We start from the raw sequence: 19,686 nt of genomic DNA on the forward strand, positions 1-19,686 counted from the left end.
AAAAATAAGTCAGAAGTTTTTAGTTTAACATAAATAGAGGGCTCTATAGGTTTTAGTAATTCCTTAAAAAGCAAAAGCTCTTAAAGATGTGAAACCCTGGCTTCTCCAGCTGGTCCTTGTGGGCCTTTGACCCGTGCTGCTTCTGTAGGTATTGGGAGAGTTTTAAAGTAAAAATAAGGCAATTAAATTGGCAAAATGATTCAATGCTATCTACAACACCATTAAATAGCATCAGTAATTAGTAACAGAAATTATGGATTTGGGGATTTCTCACTTAGTGAGTGTGTACTCATCTTGCTGCCTCATTGAAAAGGTGTGAGAAAAATTATGTAAAAAGTAATGTGATAGAAATAATGTCATGGGACCTTCTCATTAGCCCAAGGTACTTAATTCTGGGATAATACACTATATCTTTGGTTACCTATTCAATGTTTACACTTAAATGTATAAAATGTTAATATTATCTTAAAGATTTTGGGCTAATTGAATTCTAGATACAGTGACTCTAATCATTCAAATTGTTGTCTTTGACTTAACACAGATTTATTTTTCTATTATTTTAAAGCACAGCAACAGATATTTTTTAAGTAAAGTTTCTAAGCTTAAAAAAAAATCTTACAAGATAACCAGAAGATGGCAGCATGGCAGCTGTTTAGAAATTTGATAGCTTGTAACTTTCATTATAGGAAAAAGTTTCTAGATTTGGTAAATAGTATCCAATTTCCAATCATCAAATTTTCTTAATATAAGAAATATAATTAAAAGAAAAAACTGTTTGTAAGATCTAAATAATAGCTCGACAAAAGCAGAATTACAAAGGAACAAAAAATAGGTTCTTCACTGCACATAATGTAGAAGATGAAAGAGAAATGGTAGTGGGAGAATGTCAAGGCTCTTAAAAATGTGCTTTCAGAACATTTTAAATAAGCTTGATGGAGCCCATTATGGGAGAGAAGAGACTCTTAAAATTCCAGACAGGATGAGTCCTGATACTGAAATAACCAATTAATTCCATCTAGGCCATTAGGAAAGAATTAAAGGTCATTATTATAATTGCACAGGTTCAAAACAAAGTCCTTAAATTTAATATCTTTAAAGTCTGTTTCAGCTTTTAAAAACAGACACCTATGATTCTATGATCTTATGAATCTTTTATAGACCAACTATGTACACAGTTTGCAAAGAACTCCAGTGTACCTTTTTTATTTTTAAAGGTGTAATCCCATAACACAAATTAACTAAAGATTTTTATAGACCCCCCCAAAAAATTAATCCTCAGCCAAATAGCTGCATATTTATAGTAATATGGTACATAATAAAATGAAAGTTCAAGAAAATATTTCCTATATTTCATGAAAAATACTGTAACAAGATTTTACTATAATCGAAATGTTGCGGGAAGCTCCCCAATGCATTTGTCAAAAATGCAACTCAGAAAATTCACCTATTACATTTTTCTGTTCCTTTTAAAAATTTATATGTATTAAATCCTCACTCTTCTCAAATACACCAGGACATATTCAAACTGAACTAGTTACCATGCTTGTTATGAGAGTAGTTTGAGTTTTCATATTTATTAGTATATTAGTGTAGATCTGTTTACTTATTCATTCAAAATTTATTTATTGCCTGCTATAATACCTGGAGTCATTCTAGACAATAAAATGCATTACACGTTTTGGATAGATCCATTAAACAGTGATAGCAGGAAAATATGAATTATAAACTGAATAGAAAGGCCAAATATTTTCTATAGTCATAATTAACAACAAAAAAAAATTATTCATATGTGTTGTTTAAGTCCCTGTCATTTTTCTTAGTTTGGTATAAAAGATGTAATAGTTAATTAAACTTATAATGTATTAAACTAGTATTGAGTTCACAGGATGAATACACACACACACACACACACACATATGTATAATCAAGCTTTTTCAAGTAATAAGTCATAGAATAACCATCAAAACATTGGAGATGAAGAGATAAAGCCACTAAAGAATCCATGAAAGAGATTATTTCTCCTCATTTCTTCCTGCAGTGGGCAGCAAAGCCTTAGTTAGGTTTTAAGGTTTCTTAAAGAAAGGGAAACAATGAACAGCAGAGCTAAACAACTGCTGAAGCAGTGGACAAGTGTTGTTCACAGTTAGAGCTCATAGGGAAGAGGTGTTTGAGGCAGAACAACAAATTTAATGATGGATGATGATAATTATGATAAAAATTTTATAAAATGTTTCACCTTTTCTCTAATTTAAAAAAGTGTCCAATACAGTAAATCATAAAGATAGTTATTTTTTTCTAGTCGAGCAACCTGAGACACAGTTGATTTAAATCTAAGGACAGAATGCTAATGAACAGGGTTCTGAGCCAGATACCCTGACTCTGTATTAAAGTTAGAGGAAAAGTGGGAACAGATCAGAGAGAGGTTCAGCCTAGGAAAATCTTTGACCTTTTGGAGATAAGAAATCATTTGTATTCTTTTAGATATTCCACAAATATAGAAACAATATCTATTCAAGTGCTCAAACTCGATACTTGAAGGCAAGAATAGAATTGAAGCTCATCCAGGGAATTTATACTGTAAGAGAGATTTCAGTAGACAGAGTGGATCATTCACCTTAATTCGATTCCCACTTGTCTTGGTGAATTCCAACTTGAATTAAAAGGTTTTAACCCACAAGTAAGATGCTGATTATTTTCCCCCCTCAGTAGAGGGTCTTGGCCTTATGAACAGAAAAACCATGCAGGACGGAATATTTTGGAGCAAACAATTTATTTTGGGAGTCTATTTATACCCCATAAACTTTACTTTGTATGATATCCAGTGCACTCTCCCTATTTAGGTAGATATGCACTAAAAACCTCATTAGGTGGCTATAAAAAAAATGGAAACTTGTCTATAGGCTTCGTCATTCTGCTCTGAGTCTAACCTTGATTTTGTCTCAGAGCTTTCTCCACCATGGATTGGGGCTTGTTCCTGAAGTGTTCTAATACACAATTTCTTTTTAGAATATACAGTGCCATAAAAACATAAGTAATGATACAAAATAACATACATTAAATGCAAAATGCATATAAAGGTAAAGAATATTATAGCAGCCAGCCAGCTAGCCAGAAAATATTGCTTAAGGACCTACTATGTGGTAGGTACTATCCTAGGCAATGGAAGATAGCAATAAACTCAGTGAAAGAATTTGAATCAGTTTTTGAGAGCATTAGAGAAACACTGAAGACTTTTCAGTAAAGTCATGACTAAAGCAGAGGGTTTGGTTGTTTCTACTCTACATTTAATTTTCACTTCAGATGAAGAATATGAAAAAGTTCAGTGGTTGATTAAACACCTCAGTCCTTATTGTACATCAGCCTCAGGTGAACAAAATAATACTTCTTTAAAATTGGGCCAAATTTGGCCCAATTTTAAAATGTTATAAAGCACACGGAGCCCACACAGTGGCTATTTGGTCTCATTATCTCTCTCACTTAACGAAATGTGTGTGTTTTTTTTTATTTTTCCTATTGTATTAAGTTAATACTATATTTTGTGTCTATGGAGTTAAAATAAAATGTTACTGCTCCTTACTGAAAAAGCTAGTTTTTTTTTTAATCTTATTCTTTTCATGGAATGTCTTTTAGTAATAGAAAATATTACCAGGTACTGCTCTTCTATACATTGATGTGCAGAAAAGTATAAAAGGGAAAAACACATTTTTAGAAAAATTATAACTTAATGGGTTTTTTTGTACTTTGTTATGAATATCTGCTAATTCTAAGAAAAAGTTACATACATTGTTCAGATTTAAGTTTTTCTGCTTTTTTGGATCTCCTTTGGAGCTTTCTCAGGTCTTTGCTTTGACCTTTTGTGATATAATTCTTTTTATCCTCTTTTATATATGTTACTAAGTGTCCCAAATCCCTTTTACCTGATTTTTTTTTTTTCAGTCTCCCTTCTCGAATCTCCCCCCACCCCACCGGAATCTTATTTAAATCTCTCATTTCTTTACAACGTTTTTAGGAAAGAAAATGTTAAGTAAACTGTGACAAAAGAAAATTGACAGAGAAAACCAAATATACGGTTAATTAAATTTTGGACAATAAAGGAGTTGGCTATTTCTAACTTAGTTGAAATAATTTCTAGATCTTTACTTTTATTCATAAATCCTTATTTATCATCATCTTTAGACATTTACCAATAATATAGGAAAGTCACACTATACTAAGTTCCAACTAAGTGCACCCTAAACTGTTAGTCATTATGTATCAATGGCCCTTTTAAATCTCAAGCAAATTTGGACTTTCACCTGGAAGGTAACAAATACACATTTTAAATTTGCTCATGTAGTATTCTCTACCACCTAGTCACTTCCTACTGCTAGTGTCATCATTATACAGTAGTATTTGTGCTTTTTTTTGAAATGAAATATTTTATAAAATAAAATATTTTTATGAAACATGGAGAAAACAGAAAATAAATTTGTGATTAAAAGCACAAAGTTAATAAAATTAATATTTAAATGGGAATCTAGAACTGCTGCCCCACTGCAAGTGATTTCAAAATGCATACACCTCCTTTCGTTAATCCCGGCTAGGGATTCTCCACTTTGTTTCTGCACCTTTGACTTTCTAGTGTGCTTCTCACATTCTCTTCCAGAGATGTAAAGTTCATGTTACAAAATTTTCATTGTATGGTAGTTTATTTCATCCCTCCTGCCAATGTGACCTCATCTAATTATATACAAATCTAATGATGGCAAAACTCTTCAGGTTCTTGATATTCTGTCAGTGATGCTAACCACTCTTCAACCAAGAATATAAACATCAAACATGCAAATGTGTCAATCACCATCAAATTAATTTTAACTTACATAATAATGGGTTAGAATAAATATATAAAATGCAAATTATATAAACTGTTTTTCTAGACCTTGTTAATCTATGCAGGTAGATATATTGCAATCACCTCATATCTTTTTTTCTCCCAGTACATGGTATGTTGTAGTAATCAGTGAATACTTGAATTTGATGAAATAATAAAATAGACATGAGGTTTGGGTATAGGTGAATGTAATGATGATAATAGAAAACACAGGCTTAACAATTAGTTTGGTTCACACTATCGATTATGAAATATGGAGGGGTAGTATAGTCTCATCAATTTGGAGGGAAAAAAAACTAGAATAGTGAGTAATTATAAAATGCAGGAAAAAGGTGCCATTGGAATAATTTGGTAGCTACAAAGAAAGTTTTGAAATGTGTTGGCTTCATTTACAAAATTACCTATGTAAATCTCTGTTATATGGATTTAAAAGTTTTCGAGATAATTTTAGATCAGCAGAAATGTTGGAAGGAATGGTACAGAGTTTTTATACCCATTATCTAGCTTCCCCTAATGTTAACACGTGAAGTAGTCATAATAATTTTTTTTGTACAATTAAACAATTAACATTGATACAATAGTATTAAGTAATCCATAATTCTTATTGAAATTTCACCACTTTCTCCATAAATATCTTTTTCCTGTTTTGGGATTTAAAGTAGGATACCAGATTGTATTTAGTTGCTATTTCCTTGGTTTCTACTAACCTATGACCGTCGCTAGGTCTTCCCCTGTCGTCCATGACCTTAAAACGTTTAATCACAGTGCTCAGTTACTTTGTAGAAGGCCTCTTGATTTTTGTGATGTTGTGCATGATTAGATTGGGATTATGCATTTTTAGCAATGCCACAGAAGTAATATTGTGTCCTTCTCAGTGAATCATATCAGGGGGTATATGATATTTTTTATTTCTCAGGATGTACTTGAGTAAGGTAGCATGTGCTAGGTCTTTCCACTATAAATTTACTATTTTCCCTTTTGTAACTAATAAATATATTGAGAAAGCTACTTTGAGATTATGTGAATATCCTGCTTTACCCAATTATTTTAGCATCTATTATTAAATTTGCCTACAATAATTTTTACTGTGGTGTTCACCTAATGGCGATTTTGTATTCTTCGTGTTATTTTTTATTTATTATTATATAATGAGCTTTTTGTTTCTTAAATACCAGTTGCCATTAATATTAAACAGAAACAACAAAATAGGCAATTTCTTACTTTTTGTTTATTAATTAGGACATTTTTTACATTTCTTATAAAGACTCTAGCTATATTAGACTAGAGTCCCTACTCCAAAAAATGTTTTTAGCTAAATTTTGCTGGTGAAAGTTACATTCACTCAGACCCTACCCACACCAAACCTGCCCATACCATTTTGAAATTTTCTTCAGGTTTTAAACTAACACAGTTCCATTAAAGAACAAATCTTTTAAATTGCTTTGATGAGTCAGTGTAATCTCGTTATGTTATCGATCTACTAATTAACAATTATTAAAATAAGAAGTGTGATGATGATTTAATGATGATAAAGTGTCTGACTTGAGAGCTCCTTTTTTGAAAGTTTACCATATATTTGGAAGGAAATTTGTAAAATATGGACAAAGGAAACAGTACAGTGATTTGTAATTCTATGATGTGAGATTAGATTTTTAAAATGGATTTTTCCTTAAATATAAATTGTTGATTTTATAGGGGAAAGTTTCTTAACACCAGCTAACTCAAAAAAAGCTTGCATGCTTAAATAAAAGTTATGTCACTAAATTTTCCCCCCGATATACACTGTAAAATATACACAGTATATTCTGTAAATTCTAAATATTTCTCTGATATGAATGCTTCAGAGTTGGCAAGAATATTTTCTAGATGTTAGCTTTTTTCTCCTCTGTAGAGCTATATCTAGAATATGATCCTTAAAACTAAATGCATAATATGTAAAAGGATAATAAGAAATTTTACTTTTAGATATATGAACAGTAAAAATGGCTTTGGTCATCTCATAGGAAACCTTTTGCACTCTTTCAAGCTTTCTGTGGATCTGTCTGATGGCATTAATGCAAATTACATTGTCTTATTTTGTGACTTCTGCAGTTATTCAGCATTATCACAAACTCACGAAGAATGTTTTTACCCAACTATTTAAAATCACTAATGGATTTGCAGCTAACCTCTGGCTTCAGTCGCGGTCAGTTGCCTTCAGTATCAATTGTGTATGCATTGAGCTGATAAGTACCGTGGTTCATTTTACCCTTGAGAGAACCAAGTTTAAGGAAAACAGAAAACAGAAAAAAAAAAAAAAAAATCAGACACTTACCTTAGCTTGAGTTGAAGGTAATAAAAAAATCACTTGATTTCTTCCCAATTCTTGGCAAGATCAATGAAACAAGGCTTTGGAGGAGTGGAGGGAGAGAAGAAGGCCCCATGACAGAAGGTGGAGGAGAAACAAGGGGTGTCAGCTTGCTTGTGTTCTTTGTTATAGTTTCCTTGGATTCCTTCAAACTATATTCCATTCCGTATTATCAGTTTGGTAAGAATATAATTAAAATGTACATCTTAGTTTAATCTTGGATTTCTTTGTACATAAGGGGCTATTCCTCAATATTCCCAGTATCACTGTTTCACATTACATTTTAATTTGTTAGTTCATCAGGAAGAACAGTGTACCCTAGCATATAAGGGATTACTCGTCATGACTCAATGGGCTAACAAAGCTTTTGATGAAAGGGGAAGTCTAATGAAAAGAAAGATTCTACTTCTTCTAGGTCAAATTATTAACTCAGATATTTCATGCAAGAGGGAAATTGGCAATGTATTTTCTTATTGCACTATATAATATGCTTACTTAAAAAAAAAAACCTTATAAAAGATACATAAAATGAGTATCTCCTATAATGAGCAAGAAAATATCATTTGAGAGTATAATATATACACAGAATCTAAAACAATGGCACTTTAAAAATAACCCTTAAGAATGATCATGACACGAAAGATAGCTGTAAATATTATCCTTTATTTTATTATTTAAAAAGAATGACAATTATTTCTGATAACCTGGTAAGAATTTAAACAAAATGTTCAAATATATTACAAAGGTATAATAATAAGTTCCATGATAATTTGGTTATTTACCTTTAAGTACTTAAATTTTATGACTTTCTATTTTGTCAACTCAGACATCTTGAACCAAACACGATGTAAGTCAGTTGAAGATATTTATAATTTACTTACCAAAAGAATAATATTAAACTCCAAGGAAGCATATATATCAACCACAAAATAATAACATTTGCTTTCATTTTGAGGATTTACTGATTATTCAACATGTTGAGTATTCAACATTTAATGTCAATACTTCAAAATGAGAATTATATGTTAAACAATGGAGTTTTATAGTGATAATTCTGAAGACCTGATAGAATAGTACAATTAATGAGGTAAAACTCCTGAGTCAATCTTTTGTGTCCTTATTTTACCTTCCCATGAATAACTAAAAGCCATTTATGCTCATTGCAGAAATTCCTCTCCAAAGACATCGTGTACTGTAAGGGGAGTTCAGCAGTTAAGGGTCCAGTTTTAGGTCAGCTGCTAATTATCTGTGTAAGCCTGAGCAAGTTTCCTAACTTCTTTCAACTTACATTATGGCATATGCTAAATGAGAGTTGTAGAAAATATTTTTTTTATTTCTCTCAATTAATAAACTTGCAACTTACCTCAATTTTGAAAGGTTCATGTTTTTCCACAATTTTTTGAAATGCAAATGTGCTTCATCAATCAGTGGGTCTGAAGGGATTAGTAATTTTTGGAAAGCTTAATCGTATCTGCTTCTTAAATTATAACTTTAACAATGACTTCAAAATATATTGTAATAATTGTTTCAAAATATATTGTAATGGCATATATATATATATATATATATATATATATGTATGTATGTATGTATGTACATGCTATGACATCAAGCATGTGTTCACTGAGAAACTACCATGGTTATTTGTGTGTACACACACACTCTAGGAAATATTTCTGGAGAAAGATATCTAAGTAGAGATCTGAAAAAGAGTAGAAGTTAGCCAATAGATAATAGGAGAAAGTAAGACCTTAGGAAAATGGAGTATGTAAAAACCTATCAAATAGAAGAAATAGTCCTTTTGAGAAATTTTAAATGTTCATTAAGAATAAACTTCAACTTCAAAAGTTTTAACCTAGTTCAGGGAAAGGAAACTAACATTTGTTGAGTGCATACTATGTTTCATGCAGAGTGTTTGATCTTTAGACTTGTTATGTTAGTTGATATGTTACATGTCCCCATATAGCTACTTCTTCATAGTACCTTACATAACCCTTCATTTAGGCAACTGTTTAATATTGGTCCATTAGAGCTAATTAATTTTCTTCTTCCAACCTCACCATTGTATTTTATTGATGAATCACAGTTAACCATTACTCCTGCCCTTGGAATATCCTCTTTGTCCAGGCTTTTCTAACATCTTTCTTCTGATAATCAGATGATATTTAGACAGCGGCTCATGTACAAAACCCTTTTGGTTAATTGTGTTGAAGAATGTGATTTTTTTTCCCCCAATAGTACTTTTTCTCTTTTCAGACACTTAATTTATGCATTTTAATTATTATAATAAATTTTACAAGGAACAGTAAGATCATTCTTTAAAATTAGTTAAAATATTGACATTATATATTTATATTCAGGAGATATATTTATTCTTTGAAAACTATACCTTTAGTTATGTGTATACACACATATATGTGTGCAAATTTGTGTATGTACTGGGGATAAATTAGAGGAAAGTGCTACCAGACATTTGTGGAATTTTTTTCTCTTCTCAAATAAGAGTTCTAAATTTAAAATTAAAAAAAAAAAAACTATTTCGATCATCTCATTTTATAGAAGAATATCTGAAACCCAAAGTTAAGAATGTATCTAGTTTTCCTACTTTCAGTTCCAGTGCCTTTATTATAATACAAGTTGCTATCATAGCATATCTCTTTCAAAAAGTAAACCTGTATATAGCAAAGTATGAATTTATAAAACTACTCTTCAGTGGTGCCCAGACTATCTTCACATGTTGCTCGCTTTAAAATATAATTTTAAAGGATAACTAGAAACTTGATTCTCCAAATTTATGCCTTTCAACCCAGACCATAGGAAAAAATCTGTCTGACTATTTTGAAGATGTGTGCATAAAATTAGCTGGCTATTATCTAGTTAACAAATAAGCTCTGCTGTCTGGTGTGCTATGAAGCAGAAGTGAGTGGTTGTTAGAAAGAAGATATAAATGGTGCTTTGCAAGGTTATATTGATCTTTCTTTTTGTTTTCAATTTAAGGTTTTGGAAAAAGTAATTTTAAAGATAAGGAAAAGTCTAGTGAAAGTCACCATCTCTATTCTAACATGTTATGGCTGATTAGGTTATTAAGCTAGCATGTTCAGTTTTCTGTTGTAAGGTAAAAGAGAGTAGACTATGGATATGCAGAAAGAGCAACTGTTAATTATTTTATGAAACATAGTTAACATTCATTTATTCAACAAATGTTGTCTGAGTGTCTATTATGTGCCAGGCATTGTGCTAGGTTTTAGAAAAGAGAAATCAAGAAGGAAAGTCTCTTCTGTTTAGCAACTGATGAGTATTTTGGAAGAGATACACCTTTGAAGCAGCAATCGCAGTGCAGGGTTATAAGACAGGAATGCAAAACATATAAGAGATACACATAATGAGGGCATATGACTAAGCTCAGGAAGAAGATGGAAAGGGAGATAGTATGAGCTGAGCGCTGAAAGACAGCCCAAGTAGGAACTTAGCCAAGAGAAGAACAGCAAAAGAGAATTTAAGGAACAAAGAACAGAATAAGAAAAACATGAGGAAAAAGGAACAGAGTACGACAAACACAAAAGTGAAAGAGAACATAGCATATTCAGGGAACAGCAGGTGTTTGTTTTTTCTTGAGCGGAAAAGTGATATGGATGAATGATGGAAGATGAGACTTCTGAGCAAGTCGGGAGCAACTTGCTTCACAAATGCCAAAACCCAGAAATTAGAAATATAAATGTAAGTATAATATAAATATAATAAATATATATTGTCCTAGGTAATGGGAAACTCTTTTCAGAGGTTATCGAGAGAATTATATAAATAGAATTCACCTTTTGGATAATCTCCCAATAATAGAATGGAAGATGGATTGGATGAGGATAGGATAGAAGAGAGGGAGATCAATTAGAAAATTCCAGCTTCTAGGTGCTGTGCGAACCTCTCATGTATTGCTCTTCTTGCCAAAAGAAAGTTTTGTTATAAAACTGTGTATATTCAAAAATGAGCAAATTCTTAGATTGTAATTCTAATTATTTTAGCCTACAATGAAGAAAATGAGTTGAAACAGGTTAACCGACTTGCTGAAAGCCAAAGAATTTCCTTAAACACTGAAATTTAGGACCCTGATCTCCTTTCTCAAGAAATATGGATTAAAATTCACAAGGAACCAGCCATTCAACTTCAAGGAAATATTTTAACTACAGTATTAATAATGATATGTCTGTGTTAGCAGCACCATAAAAAAAGTGATCTTCACAGGCGGAAAAAAAAGAAACCTGGTTAAAATTAAAAAGACAAAGGAAAATGAGATCCGATTATTAAAGTAATCAGTTGATGAACCAATGGGGTGACAGATCCATAAATACCAGTTACTGACTGATGATAATGGAATATTCAAACCTCTAAATTGGTGCTCAGTCCAGCTCCCAGAAATAACATGGGACCTGTCTTCCTGCAAGATGCTAATGCTACATTCAGAATAATGATGTGCAAACCCAGCATTACAGCAGTGCTGTTGTCCCACGTGCATTCTACTATTATTTTGTTTTCTGTTGCTCTAAATTCTGAATTTTTGAAGATCAGGAACTTATGAACTTGTATCATGAAAAGGACAGGGAAAGATTGTTATAAATAACCCTTCTTGAGATTTGCCAGACTCACAATGTGTTCACAAAACTTGAATAAAATAAATATGTTAAGGATATGACACACTGTAGAGATAAGAATTTATGTATATTCTTTTTTTAATATCCCCCTTGAGGCTTCTTTCAGGTACTTAAATCACAGTTAAAAGCATAATTTGGCACTCAGGTTGTTACTGGCTCCTTCAAACTAAGGATTTCAGTGCCTGGTAAACAAAAGTACACTTTACAGGTACACATATTTATTCCGATAGCCTTAATTGACTGTCGAACTTTATACTATTCACTATGAGATAATTTAGATAATCACCATCCCCAGTGAAGGTGAGAGATTTGTTCAAGAACACAGATTAATAAATGGGAGATCTGGTGCCCAAATCCTACTACCCTGACCCCAAGTCATCCCTGTATCCACTGTGCCAAAAAGAATTTGCACCTTTGCCAATACAGTATTGCTTGTTATGAAGTAATTCTTAAAATGCATATGTGTATCAAAATTCTCCCAGCCCCAAAGATTCTAAACTTAGAAATATTGAATTTTAGATAACATTTAGTCCTGTAGGGAGGTGAAATGAAAGTCAGTCTTCAAGCATTTCAGTGGTCACAGTGGGCCAAGTAGCACATGATGATTCAAGGTTGCTAGCTGTGGGGTGCACTGTGGCTTGGTAGTCCTGACACCTGATGTACATAGTGTTGCCAACACAAGTCATTTAGAGCACTGTGGCCTAAGAATAATGCATAGGCAGAGTAATTACCCACTTACCTGGGTGGGTCCAACCCATTTCTCCTATTTGCAGAATAGGTAGAATAGGAAATTAACATTGCTTTGCTGGAATAAAACATCACTTTTATTTGTAAAGGAAATACAATGGTCATGGCAGAAAATACAGAAAAACATATAGAAGAAAATCACCACTCAGAGTTAACCACCAAGAGCATTTTCATTTATTTTCTTCCATGATTTTCTCTTTTGATATTACATCAAAAGGACTTTATAAATGTCTGTTCACAAGTTTATAGAAAGAATTGAATGGTGGAATGTTCCAGGAATGCTAGTGACAGTTTTGCTTTAGCAGGATGAATTGACATTCATGATTGTGTACCATTTATAATTCTTTATTTCTGAAAATATGAATTTGCTAAACTTCTACTTGGTGATCATGGTACAACAAGGTCAAATCTATTCTATTACAATAAAACAGTGTATGTATCTTATAGTAAAGGGGATAGAATGAAGTATGGGATAATTTTAGTCTTTATATTTTATGTCATGAGATTCTTTGTGATACTTCTATTAGGGAATAAAGAAAGACTATTCCTTGATCTTCCAAAGGAGAAAGGCAAGTTGTATTTAGATATCAGCATTGTCAATTATTTTATGTAAAAGAGAAGCAGACCAGTTCAAGAGTGAATCAGTTGCCAGGTTGTATTCACAGATTATAATGTGGACAATCTCTCTCTCCCTGTCCTTCCTGAGATGGTGGAGGACTCTGCCAAAAAACAAACAAACAAACAAACAAATAAACACTCTGACTCATGTTTATTTATAGTTCTGAGTGTTTTACTAACTTATAAAAAGAGGTTATTTATATTGAGGAGAGGAAGAGGAAAAGGAGGTCGGCAGAATTACAGAAATTCCTAATTTGGGGTGTTAATTTAGTTTTATTCAATAGAATCCTATTGTATCCTGATCTTTTCATCTAAAACTGAAATACACTTAATAGCCCCACACCCTTAAATTGGTCTTTGAAAACATGGTTACAAATAAAAGCACAGTATTTCTTTATTTGTGAAGCAACTGAATTTCTCTAATCTGTTATAAGACATTTATCTTGTTTCCTTTTTGTGGGGAGAGGCTAGTATAAATAGTAGTGAAATGGATTATCATGGTACATAAATGTTTATCAGCATCTGTTTGATATGTCATTTTGAGTGAATCCCAGAAGTGAATTAACTGGGTGAAAGGGAGCAAATATTTTTAAGACTGTGATACATGCTGGCAAATTGCTTTCCAATTTATACTACCACCAGTAATGAGTGAAGATGGCAATTTCATCACACCTGTTCATTACTGTCAGAACAAAATAACACAAAAGGCTTGCTTTATTAAAACAGCATTATTTCCTTTTTGTAAACAAATACCTTCAAAGACAGACATAGGCCAAGCTGTTCTCAGTAATTAAAATCTTGGTGATAATCTCTTTCTTCAGGTCAGGAGAGGATCGCTTTGAAATCCTTTTGAGAGTAGATTTGGAGGGTCAGGAAAGGGAAGCCGTGCCCACTAATAAACAACCCTTTGAAACTTGGGAACATCAAGAGAGCTTCAGTTATCCAAGAAGTCCATGAAAGAGACAGATGAATATTAAATGGAAATGAGAGGACACTGGAGATAAAAATCACCTCTGTCACATGGCTGTGTAGCGCTGTGCTAGACTTTGGAAATTACCAATTATAGTAGTGTTCTAGGTCTGGTATAACAGAGTACCACAGACTGAGGACTTAAACAACAGAAAATAAAAAGTTTCTCGTGATTCCGGAGGTTCGATGACCAAGATCCTGGTGTCCACAGGGTTAGTTTCTTCTGAGAGCCTCTCTCCTTAGCTTGTAGATGGCCATCTTCTCTTCGAGTCTTCACATGGTCTTTCTTCTACATGTCCCTGTGTTCTAATTTATTCTTATAAGAATGCCAGTCACAGTGGATCAGGGCCCACCCTAATGACCTTATTTTAACCTAATTACCTTTTTAAAGACATTTTTTCCAATATGGTCACATCGCGAGGTACTAGGAACTATAATTTCAACATATGCATTTTGAGGAAACAGAATTCATCCCATAACATTAATAGATTAAAATTTACTTTCTCCTTAAAACATAATGTGAAGTACACTATTCATGATGCTTATCTATTTGTTCAGCAATTATTGTGGAATCATTATTGTCCTTTATGAGACAAAAGTATGCTGCACACCATGATTATTCTGAATTTCTTTTGAATCTTTATGTTCACAGGCACATCTGGTTTTATAACAAGTGGATACAAAAAATAGATTTTAATAGCTGCATCTGATCTCTTAAGTTCAGTTTGCATACTATATATAGCATCCTTCATTCAAATACAGCATAATATTGAACTTGCTCCTGAAATTGGGTCATACATCAGTAGGGAGATGAAAATGAAGTGAAAGTTTTCTCCAAGATAGATTAAAGAAGTAAGTCACTTTAAAGACTTAGCATAAGGTGATGTAGAGTAACTCTGCCACTAACCTTATGATCTCCTGACAGCTTTGACAGGGGAAAATGATGTAGCCTGGAGAAAGACTTCTATGATAAGCTCAATGGCTTATGCTTACAAACCTGACATATGTGACAGTTCCATTTCAGTTAAGAAATGGATACATCCAATTTTGGCCATTAAAGATATAAAATCATTCTGTATTTCTCAATATGAATAAGATATAGAAAATAAATTTTAAATGCAACTTCTAAATACATGCACTGACATGTATAAATTAACAGTTATTTACCTGGTATTTTTAAAGAAATAGAGATAAGGAATAATGTAAACTATTGACTTTGATGTATCTGAAGATGATACAGATATACTGCATAATCACTTACTGGACACTAATAATTAAGGTGGGAGAAAAATTCTTGACCAATTCTAAAGCATTCACATTGGTCATAAGGGGAATAAAATTGTGATACTCATTTAATTTATTCTAAAGTAAAATACTGATTTGACAATGGTGAAATGATTGTTGACTTAGATCTACTTTTGTAATAACATGTCTTGTTGTACTCTGAGCATGGGAAAGATCTGTAAGACCCCTGCCATTGTATTGATATGCATACATGATAGTTTCCAGTTTTTTTCTAGATATGATCCTCTCTTTTGATTCACAGCAGTGATTCAAACAACACTCTCTAGTCCTTTTTCTCCTCCTTTTCCCAACACATTGTTTTTAGTCATAGAAATCAATTTGTAATTAATGAATGGATTTAAAGAATTAATTTTTCTCCACATTTTGTGGACTTTTTCAGAAAAGATTCTTACAGGCAATCAACAAATTGAAACATGGAGTGTTTTGCAGTCACTTAATATAACTAAGTTATTTCAAATAGGATAATGTCTGGCTTTCAACTTAGTACTCTTTAAAAGAATAAAACTTAAAAAAAAGATAATTGACTAAACTATTCTCTGATGTTAAAAACGTTTAAGAAAAGGAGTGGGATTACAATTCACTCTAGGGTTCAGGTTTGTGTAGTGTAAAAACCTTGGTAACTAGTATCTGTTCAACCTGGGTTTAATACATAGCTATATTAAATATTAGATGGACAATGTTTAAGTAGGTTACTAGTAACTAAAATATTCTCTTGCAGGACCCTTGACCAAGGTTAGTTCTCTTCTTCCTAGAAGAGTCACTCTATGTAAATGATGTGATCTCATAATTTGGGAAGGTTTGTGAAGAGCTGAGGTAGGAGGATCCCACCTCCTGTGCTGGATCAGACAGGATTTCTCGACCTTAGCACATAAATGATATTTTGGGCTAGTTAATTCTTCCTTGGGCTTGTCGGGGGCTGTCATGTGAATTGTAGGATGTTTATCAGCATCCCCGGCCCCCTACCAACTAAATACCAGTTGTACCTCACCCCCGGTTGTTACAACCAAAAATGTCTGCAGAAATTGCTAAATAGCTCTATCAGTGTGTATGTGTGTGTGTGAGGTGGTGGGAGTGGGGGTGGGAGGGGGTCCAGGCCAGGTGAGAATCTAAGAGAGAGTGAGGAATTAGCCCTGGTAGAAGATTCTTTAGTTAAAACAATGAGATGATGTGGACAGATCACCACCTCCCTCCACCACTGGTTTAACATTTAGAACTTTCCATATTGAGGCTATATAGTTTTATCGTTTTCTTTTCTTTTTATTTTCTTTGTTATTGGTGTTATTTATTATTTATATAATAATAATAGTGATAATAATTTGTTCATTTTATCATCTTCTTTTCTTTCTAATTCTAGCTTGTACTTACTTCATTTAAACCAATTTTAAAGATAAATATATCTCCTCCTTCCTTTCTTCTTGCAACTTTTCTCATTGTAAATAAGTATGTTCCTATCAGAAAAATCAGAGTAAGCAAGCTAAATCCTATGTTTAAAGCCCTGACCATTCGTAGTGGCTAAAGAAATTGATCTTTTAGAAGCTGAGGATTTTCTGTTTATCTGTAAGTCCAACTCTGACTTCACTGATACCATGTCTTTCTGTGATAAATTCATCGTAACCTGGCAGTAATGCTGACTTTCCAGAGTTCTGTACTTACTCTTCATTTCACACTTCTACTCCCATGGATATTAGACAGTTAGGTTCTTGCTCAACCAGTGGAAAACTTCAAATAACTGCCTGTCTTTTAAGGAGATTTTTGTTGTTCTTCCTTTAGTCATGCTAGCTAAAAGCAAAACATAGAACATAGAATTATAGTTTTTAAATACCATCTAAAATGCCTCATTCCAAATAAATAAATAAATAAATATTTTAAAAACCCTGCCACTTTTACATTGATTTCTCTGATGATTCTTTCATGAATAAAGTTGTCATCCATACTTGTGTTTCTCAATTATTCTGCACATAATTGTAGTTGTGTGAATATAAATATAAGAACTATGAACTAAGGTTTCCATACTGAGAGGTGAATAGTTGAGTAGAATTATCAGATATTTTTAAAATGTCCAAATTATTTAATATTATGTTTAAGAGTTTTCAATAGCCTGCGTTTATTGCGCACTCACTATGTCCCAGGAAGTGTTTTAAGCAATTTATTTGTATTAACTCTATCTTTATAACAACTTCATTGTCAGTGAAAACCTGAGGCTCAGAGAGTGTTATGAAAATAGTCTGAAGACCTTGTTGGCTAGTAATCCAGGGACCAACATTGAAATCCAGGAAGTATGAAATTCTAGTTTTGGCCATAAAATGAACAATTCGACCTAAATTTATGAGCGTGTGTGTGCATGTGTGCACATGCTCTTCTGCAAACATGTCTGTTCCACTTGAATAATGGCTGAGGGAATATTCTAGGCCAGCCAAGGGCTTGGTTTTCTCTCATTACCTAGAAACTCTCAAGGCATGTTTGTATAATAATGGAAATCTCCTAATTCACAGTTTGAGTCACTTTATTTGATTATCCACTTAAGTGACTTCTAGAGCTAAAATTCTTTGAGTTTGAGAACTTTAAATATGGAAGAAACATTTATTTCTATTTTATGGATGCTTTCTATCACTCATAGTATAACTTCTGTTCCTATATACTGGTAGAAATCACGAAAGATGTTATTTCTTCTCATTTTCCCTAACATCTGAAAATTTCAGTTAGATAAACTGACAAAAAGTATGAACAAAGTGAGTAGTTCTTTCATCTACTCTTAATTGAAGTTTTTGTAATTAATATTATCACATTTGCAATGAGAGTTCTTAGATTTAGATCTCAGCTTTTATGTAGGTAGATCTCTGAACATATTGGGAAATGTGGCACTGCATCTAATGGAATAATAAAACAAAGAAATAATAGAAATATTGGGCTTTAGAACAGTAATACATGCTACTTTTTCCTCTTGATTTTTAAAGTACTGAAGTTTATTTGAACATATTTATATCTATTATCTGCACATATGTTTCAATTTCTCTGCCTGAAAATTTGAAACATTACCGTGAATATGATTTTCTGTTAACTTTTATTGGTGCTTCACTGCCACTTTTTAATGAACAAATATTATAAGGCTTTTATTATCATAAACTCTACTTAACCTGCTTCTTCACCTTCCTGTTTTGAACCTATTATTAATGTAACATTTTGAAAAGTGATATCTGAGTTTTTGCCTAAAACTGACCTTTACATATCAGTAACCGAATCTGTTTCTATATTTATTTCTGGGGATAGAGTTTCTTTGGAGGTTCAGATTGAGAAGTATATTAGAATATTTTCTCTTGTTCTTTTTTTCTTAATGAACTTTAGCAAAAAAGACAAAAGATAGGACACCTTTTTGAAGTTAATGGGCAGATACATATTATGAACAATGGTTGAGTTTTCAACTATATTTCTTTCTTAATTTTATATTGGTATTTCTCAGTTATACTAAGTATATTAATAAGAATATATGTATATATTTTTTCATTAGGTTTCTGTCCTGAGACCACAGCAGGATGTGCCTTGGACAAAGGTATGTACATTTTAAATATATTTCAAATTTTCTCCATGACTAAAGTGTAAAAATATTATGGTAATATGTACAGCACTGTTAGGTGTTTAGATATATGGAATTATAGTACATGTTCATGTATATAATATATACTCTTAAATCTGGTAAAATATGATACTAATGAGAAAACATCAATATCGAAATTTGATTTTCAAATACATATCATTGCCCGAGCAAGAGAGCCTTAATCCACACCACTTGTATTCAAAGAACAGTTATCACTAATGCCTTTGAAAGTAAAACAATGGGACCACTTGTTCAAAGGTTGATGGGAGGTGTTTATCATAGTCTTTAATGACTCAGATGAATACATTATCAAAATAGAATACATATGAATTAAATTATCAGTCAAGAACTACTGAGAAGTGTCTATGTTTTGGGGAAACAAATAGTGAAATTAGTTTAAAGTTATAAATCAATTTGAAAAGAGAAAGCAAACCAAAAAATAAACACGCACAGTTCAGTAAAAATTATATGAATGCACTACGTGAAAGATAAGGGAGACTGCGCAAGGCTAATACAAAGATGCCTATAATTTCAAAATGAAATGCTATTGTAAAAAAAAAAAAGTGTGAACAAAAGTTATTATAAAGATCAT

The sequence above is a fragment of the Pteropus medius genome, unplaced genomic scaffold (genome assembly GCF_902729225.1).
Source record: "Pteropus medius unplaced genomic scaffold, Ma_sr-lr_union100, whole genome shotgun sequence".
NCBI lineage: Eukaryota > Metazoa > Chordata > Mammalia > Chiroptera > Pteropodidae > Pteropus > Pteropus medius.